The sequence below is a fragment of the Aegilops tauschii genome, chromosome 3 (assembly GCF_002575655.3).
Source record: "Aegilops tauschii subsp. strangulata cultivar AL8/78 chromosome 3, Aet v6.0, whole genome shotgun sequence".
Taxonomy (NCBI): domain Eukaryota; kingdom Viridiplantae; phylum Streptophyta; class Magnoliopsida; order Poales; family Poaceae; genus Aegilops; species Aegilops tauschii.
Window position 1 is genome coordinate 1,842,811 of NC_053037.3, and position 6,000 is coordinate 1,848,810.

The 6,000-nt window shown below is 41.4% G+C and overlaps 1 long non-coding RNA gene across 3 annotated transcripts; it reads right to left on the bottom strand.

Annotated features, from left to right (window-relative positions):
• Positions 1-327: 327 nt before the first annotated feature.
• LOC120975251 (uncharacterized) lies at positions 328-5,713 on the bottom strand. Of its 3 annotated transcripts, XR_012204003.1 has the most exons (10): positions 5,178-5,713; positions 5,050-5,089; positions 4,619-4,909; positions 4,438-4,518; positions 3,861-4,036; positions 2,895-3,602; positions 2,552-2,807; positions 1,763-1,837; positions 1,446-1,603; positions 328-684 (listed from the first exon to the last, which is right to left on the bottom strand). It is a non-coding gene; the product is annotated as an uncharacterized lncRNA (long non-coding RNA). The 3 variants fall into 3 exon arrangements; XR_006671514.2 differs by lacking the exon at positions 1,763-1,837 and having other exon boundaries at positions 328-673; XR_006671513.2 differs by lacking the exon at positions 1,763-1,837.
• Between the last annotated feature and the right edge of the window lie 287 nt (positions 5,714-6,000).

Sequence of the window (6,000 nt, forward strand, 5' to 3'; positions counted from 1 at the left end):
CACGTGGCTCCTCTTTGTCGTGCGCGGCTCTCGGCATCTGCACTGTTTGCCGTGCGGTGCTTGTTCACCGTGAGACAATGACGGCAAAGTAGGTAGTTGTCGTGAAGCCAGGTTTGCCGAGAGTGGCTCTTGGCGTTCTTTAGTTTGCCGAGTGTCCGTGTTTTGACTCTCGGCAAAGATCCAGTAGTGCTAGTGACAGTAGTGCTAGTGATCCACACATAGTTCATGGTGGGTTGGATCCATGGCGAGGTTAAAAAGTGGTTAACTAATAGTACTAGGAGAATGCCATGAAATAATAGAAATATACACATTTATCAAATTATTATTTTAATTCAGAAATACGTGTTAAACATGGCTGGTGGCATCTGGTTTCATCAAATAGCGACAAATTCAAACTCTCTTCGGCTTCTTTCTTTCTCGGCAGTCTTGGTCTCTCCTAAACCAGAAAATCGTCTGTCACTAAAGCACATATACCATCCATTATTAAATAGGACCAATATCACTCAACATCACACGTCCATGCGTGTCACTATTACAAGGTACACAAAACATGACAATTCCTTGTAATGAGCCTCTGGATTTCAACAATAATAGCACAAAAGGAGAGATCCAACTTCCGAGAGTGTTCTTTACCAATAGCATGACCATTCCATTCTTCGTAGCAACAATCAGCCTGAAAACCCACTGCAAATTGTTTAAGTTCATGTCAAATATTACGCCCAAATTATTAACTGCGGCCATTGGTAAGTATATAGTGCAACAGGTTTGTAGTGCACCCGACATCGGTTCATACTTAAAAACATCTCTAACAAACTGAGAAAAGGTCTGTAGATAGGCAGAAAACAAACCGATTGTCACAAAAATCAAGTACCTTTTGAAACCCAACTCGGAAAACAAAAATAATATCGACTGTGGTAATTGGCCGAATTTAAAGCCCAACTAATGTTGTGTACTATCGAATTCGTCTTTTTTCTTTAACTATGTTATGAATTTGACTTCAAGTTTGTGATACGGGTGTTCCATCTTGAAAATATGGCCTATCTCATCTATGTCAACCATATTTATTAGATGTTTTCTCAAAACATTCAAGGATGCCAACAAAAGGACCGTGTGCACAAGATATTCACCCTTTGGCTGGCCCTACTTTCTAGCATTTTTTCCTTGTTGGACTTCATCACACTACTTGATGTTCTATGTTGGATCTTGTCGGTCACCCATGCTCCATCTGTGTTCTAAAAAAAGCAGCTAAAGCTTTTTCTAAGTACCTGGCCCACTCCAACTACCATCTAAATTCGAAAGCTCTTCCACCCTAAAAATTAATAAAGTTAATTAGAAACACAGAAGAACCAATAGACCATCCAATGCAACCTTCAATAAAAAGTTGATTGTATATAGGAAGTTTTCATTTATCTTGAATCAAGATGATCTTTTAAAATGTCACGAACCTAGTGCCAACGGCGTGCTCGCAACCGCAATGAGCCTTTCACCACTGCCTACACTGCGCTCGCGCACACCACTCCGCTACTGCCGCAAGTACCAGCCACACTGCCCGCCGCGATGTTGAATTAAGGCTAGTACGACAGCCCATATTTGAGGATTGCACCTGGAAGATTGCACTCAACACGCTAGTTGAAACCAAGATCAATAATACAAATACAATGAAAACAAAGATAAGCAGGACTAGGATGTTGATGGCTTGCTCAGCTTGGTCCCTCTATATAGGCAATAATTTAAGTAAAGTTAGACCCAAAAAGTTTGTTACCTTTGTAGAAGTTTTTGTTAGGCTATGAACAAATGTGTCGGTTCTTGTTACTTTTTTGTGTAGCTTTGATGAAGGCTGTTAAGGTTCAGAGAGAACATATTACTCCATCAGTGGAAGTGTGAATAAAATAAGAGGGTGAAGGCACCTTGGCAATTTTAATAATAAACAATTTATAAGGTCATAGAATTTATTGTATTTTTTCTTGACACCTACTGCACTTTCTAGGACGAACCAAACAGTAATTATGATGAACAGAAAATACCTGATGCTATGGTATGTCTTTACGAATATGCAAAGCAGCAGCATACTTTCTGCAATGGGGAAACCTTACTCTCTCTCTCTAGTGGAAATATGTGCAAATGAGTTCCAATGATACAGTGGGGAAAAACTAATGGACATACAATTTTTTTTCCAGGGAAGCCAATGTACACACTTAGGCTATGCATTCCTTTCATATATCTTCTCCTGACTGATTGTTATATCATTTTGAATCTTTGAATATATTTATCTATTGCAGTCTAATTCTTCCGAAAGTAATAATAAAGAAGAGCATATTCTAATTTATTCATGGATTAAACACATATGGTGAATTCTCTGTCACGAGACAGCGGGGAGAAAATTAATTTTATTGCAAGATGTCTGATGTTATGCCATATCGACATGCATCAAAACTTCAAAAGACTCTACGAAGCGCACCCAAATTATAACAGTTGCATGATGAATTTTATGTGCAAAACCAATTTATCTGTATCTCAAAGACCGATTTTCACTGTACATTTTGGAACTTACCACAAATCGCAGGTCGAATACATGGCGCCATCTGATCATCTCCAGGAACCATACATTCAACCTTCCTTGTAAACGATCATCCACCACACGCAGATCCACCCGATTCTTGTTAACTGGCCATTCAGCCTGAACTCCTTACAAAGTCTTCTCCCATCAGGATTATAAGATTTGGATAAGTATGCTTGAACCACTTCCTGCTAGTGGAAGTAATATTGATTTGAGCAAAACCAATAAGCCGTTGCCAACAAATATCTGACTATAGAAATGGAATCAATCATCAATCATATCAGAAAGAGAAAAAAAACAAGAAACGAGATTATTTCAATGGCAAGCAAAGCTTTACTTGGTCCAAGAAGTGGTGGTTGCCGACCTCCTCCCTGAAGTCGAGCACTGCCATGACGGTGCCTATGGTGACTATGTCAGCGCCGGCGTCCTGGATAAGCGGGCTCTCCTTCCACATGGACACAACAACACCAGATACATCAAAGAGGACAACCAGGTGAATGACCCTGCAGCGCTGCTCTTGACGGTGAGATCTTTCTGGCACTTCCAATGATAGTAACTGAACGAACTAAATAAAAATTAATTACAGGTCACGATTAAGTGACATGAATGCCCAACTTCTGCGATCACGTCACACAAGGATTCTGTTGCTATCGGACTAATTACAGGTCACGATTACAACATGGGCACAAGAGCAAGCATACACATGCAAAAGGAAAGAATATGCACTGACTGAATAAACTGCACGGAAGGCATTAGCACTACAGTAATGTCCCTAAAATCTACACACCAAAAATGTAGCAAAAATCCTGACAATTAGAATATATTGTAAAACAGAATGCCAAAGACACTTCAGTATATATTACCAATGAAACTCAGTTATCAACAAAACTGAGCTAACTAATTTAAATGGGCAAAAATGGATTTGATCGTGGTAACCAGTTAGAACACAAGGCAATAGTGTCTCGCGTGCTTGAGGCTGGTGCGGGGCACATTGGACCTGGCAAAGGACTGGATCCATCGGTGCGATTTATGCGGCCATATCCATCTGCAAGGGAGCACGGCAAGATAGTCAACGAAGAAGCATTAGAGCAACAAAAGTCCTCCTGGACCTTTGATTCTGTGGAGGGCAGGTAAAAGTAAAATTCTGTTCCAAAATTATTTGATAACAAGTTAAGTTCAAATGTGACATTTGAGATTACAACAGTATGAAAAATAACTATGAAATGCTGAGATTACAACAGTACAAAAAATAACTATGATAAATTTAGTGAGTTTTTGTATGAATCACCGAGATTCTACCTACCATTCTTATAGTAATGTGATTTCATCGATCCGTTGAACTAACACCTCCTGTAGACATTAGGGTGGAGGAACGTGTAGAACAAAATCCCAGAACAATAGTACAATCATGTGCCTTTTAATTCCTACAACAACTATCCGATTTGCAAGAGAGTAGTTTCTCCTCAGATCACACAACTCCTACATAATAAGAGAAACATATGTATCACTCTTGAAGTCAATGACCTGAAGCAAATTAGTGGCAGCAGCGTAAATGAGTTTTGATCAAGGAATATATGTGTATATACATGAAGAAAAAAAACACAAATATATTCAGTATAAGGAGTTTAGCTATCACCTCATTAATTTGACCTCAACTTTTTTTGTGCTAATGCACATGTTTTAGCCAACAAGTGTTGTGAGGTGGATGTGTTGAGAACTTGAGATCAACAAGTTTTAGTGCCACAGATAACCCTTAATGGACAACAATCTCGTGCAAAAACAACTCGACAAAAATATTCAGATCATACTCGTATATAGAAATTATTAAGAGGGCTATGTACTACCAGTGTCTTGTGAACAAAATGTTCAGATCATTTTACCTTTAAGGTTGTTGTAATCTGCTTTACACTCGGATAGTTTCGAATATAGTTCAGGTAGGCGTAAGCCAGCCGTAGTTTTCCCTGTCAAGAAAAAAAGTGTATTGGCAATGGAATCTTATCAAAACTGTAGAGTAAAACACACACCACTGAAGAAATCAATCTTTAAGAAAAAAAATAGTACCTTAGTCAATACAGCTGTCACTGAAAAGTAGTTCCCAAGTATAAGTGGCTTACAGTTTTAAGCTACCAATCACTATGAAGACCAGATGAGACATAGTTCCCTGCAATAACACACGCCCTTCCATGTTCATCGCTTAAGGCGGCAATGTGGTCGCTGGCTAAAGATTAAAAAAAATCAGGCGCCTGGTTTTAACAATAATAGACGCCCTCCCTTGTTCCCCAAAAATACCATCAACATGGTAACTGGCTAAAGTTTCAGGAGTACCCATGTTTGGAGTCGCCCACTGGAGTCCTGAATGTTTCAGCAAAGTATAAAGTACAAAGGTTAATCATGTGTCGCTGCATGTTTCAGCAATTCAGACTGGTGCTATCCTGAGATTCAGTTGAATAAGCAAACTATGGTAAGGAATCAAGCTATGAACTCAGGCATACCTTGGTCTCTTGGCCTTCTAGTTCATCAAAGGAAGCTAGACTGACAAGCAACTTCATCAGATTAGGTTCAGCCTTTCAGGTACATAATAAGAAATAAAAACAAATTCGTCAGGTGGCAACTTGAATACCAACAATGACCGGATCGGCACCATGGCGCCTGCAGCGGCCTCTCTTCGCCATAGAGCAAATCCCCGCCGTGAAGGCCGAGCTGTGCGGAGCGGGCCATGAGGAGTGGCGAGAAGGGGAGAGATCGAAGGACCTGAGGTAGCGGCGGTTTCCACAGGCGACCTTGTCCCCGGCGGCAGCGGTGGCTCCCCTGTGCTCGGCTCGGATCAGAGACGGGGGTGGCTGGAGACGGCGGTGGCTTCAAGTCCTCAACGTCGCGCGGTGTAGATCAGCGAGAAATAGTACCATCCCCGCTGGGGGCCCTAGCTCGAGGAGACCCAGGCGGCGCGGCCAACGCTCGAGGCCGCCTCCCTACCGTGGACTTGAAACCCTATTCGGCTGCAGCGAGAACGCACCAGATCACGGCAGCGAGAGACGTCGATCCCGGACGTCAGCGGCGGCGGCGATCTCGTGCGGCTGCGTCACGAACAGCGGCGGCGGCGTCTCCTCTGGGAGTTCTAGGGATCGGGAGGAGCCAAGTCGTGCGGGGTGGGTTCGAGGGCAGGACGAATCGCTCGTACCTGGTGCGTTGCCACGGGCCTTTTGCTGTATATATAAATCACAGTGAATTTTTAGCCCTTCCAACGACATCCTCAACATACTTGTGGACCGATTCCTTTTGAACGTTGACATAATCCATCTCCATCTCTTTTATATTCCGCTAAATAAATAAATAAATAAATATAAATATAAAGATATATAAACACCTTTTATATTATTGTGCGCAATAAATATATAAAGAACAATTATTTGTATGCATCGGTTCTGATTGTGTAAATACAGGTG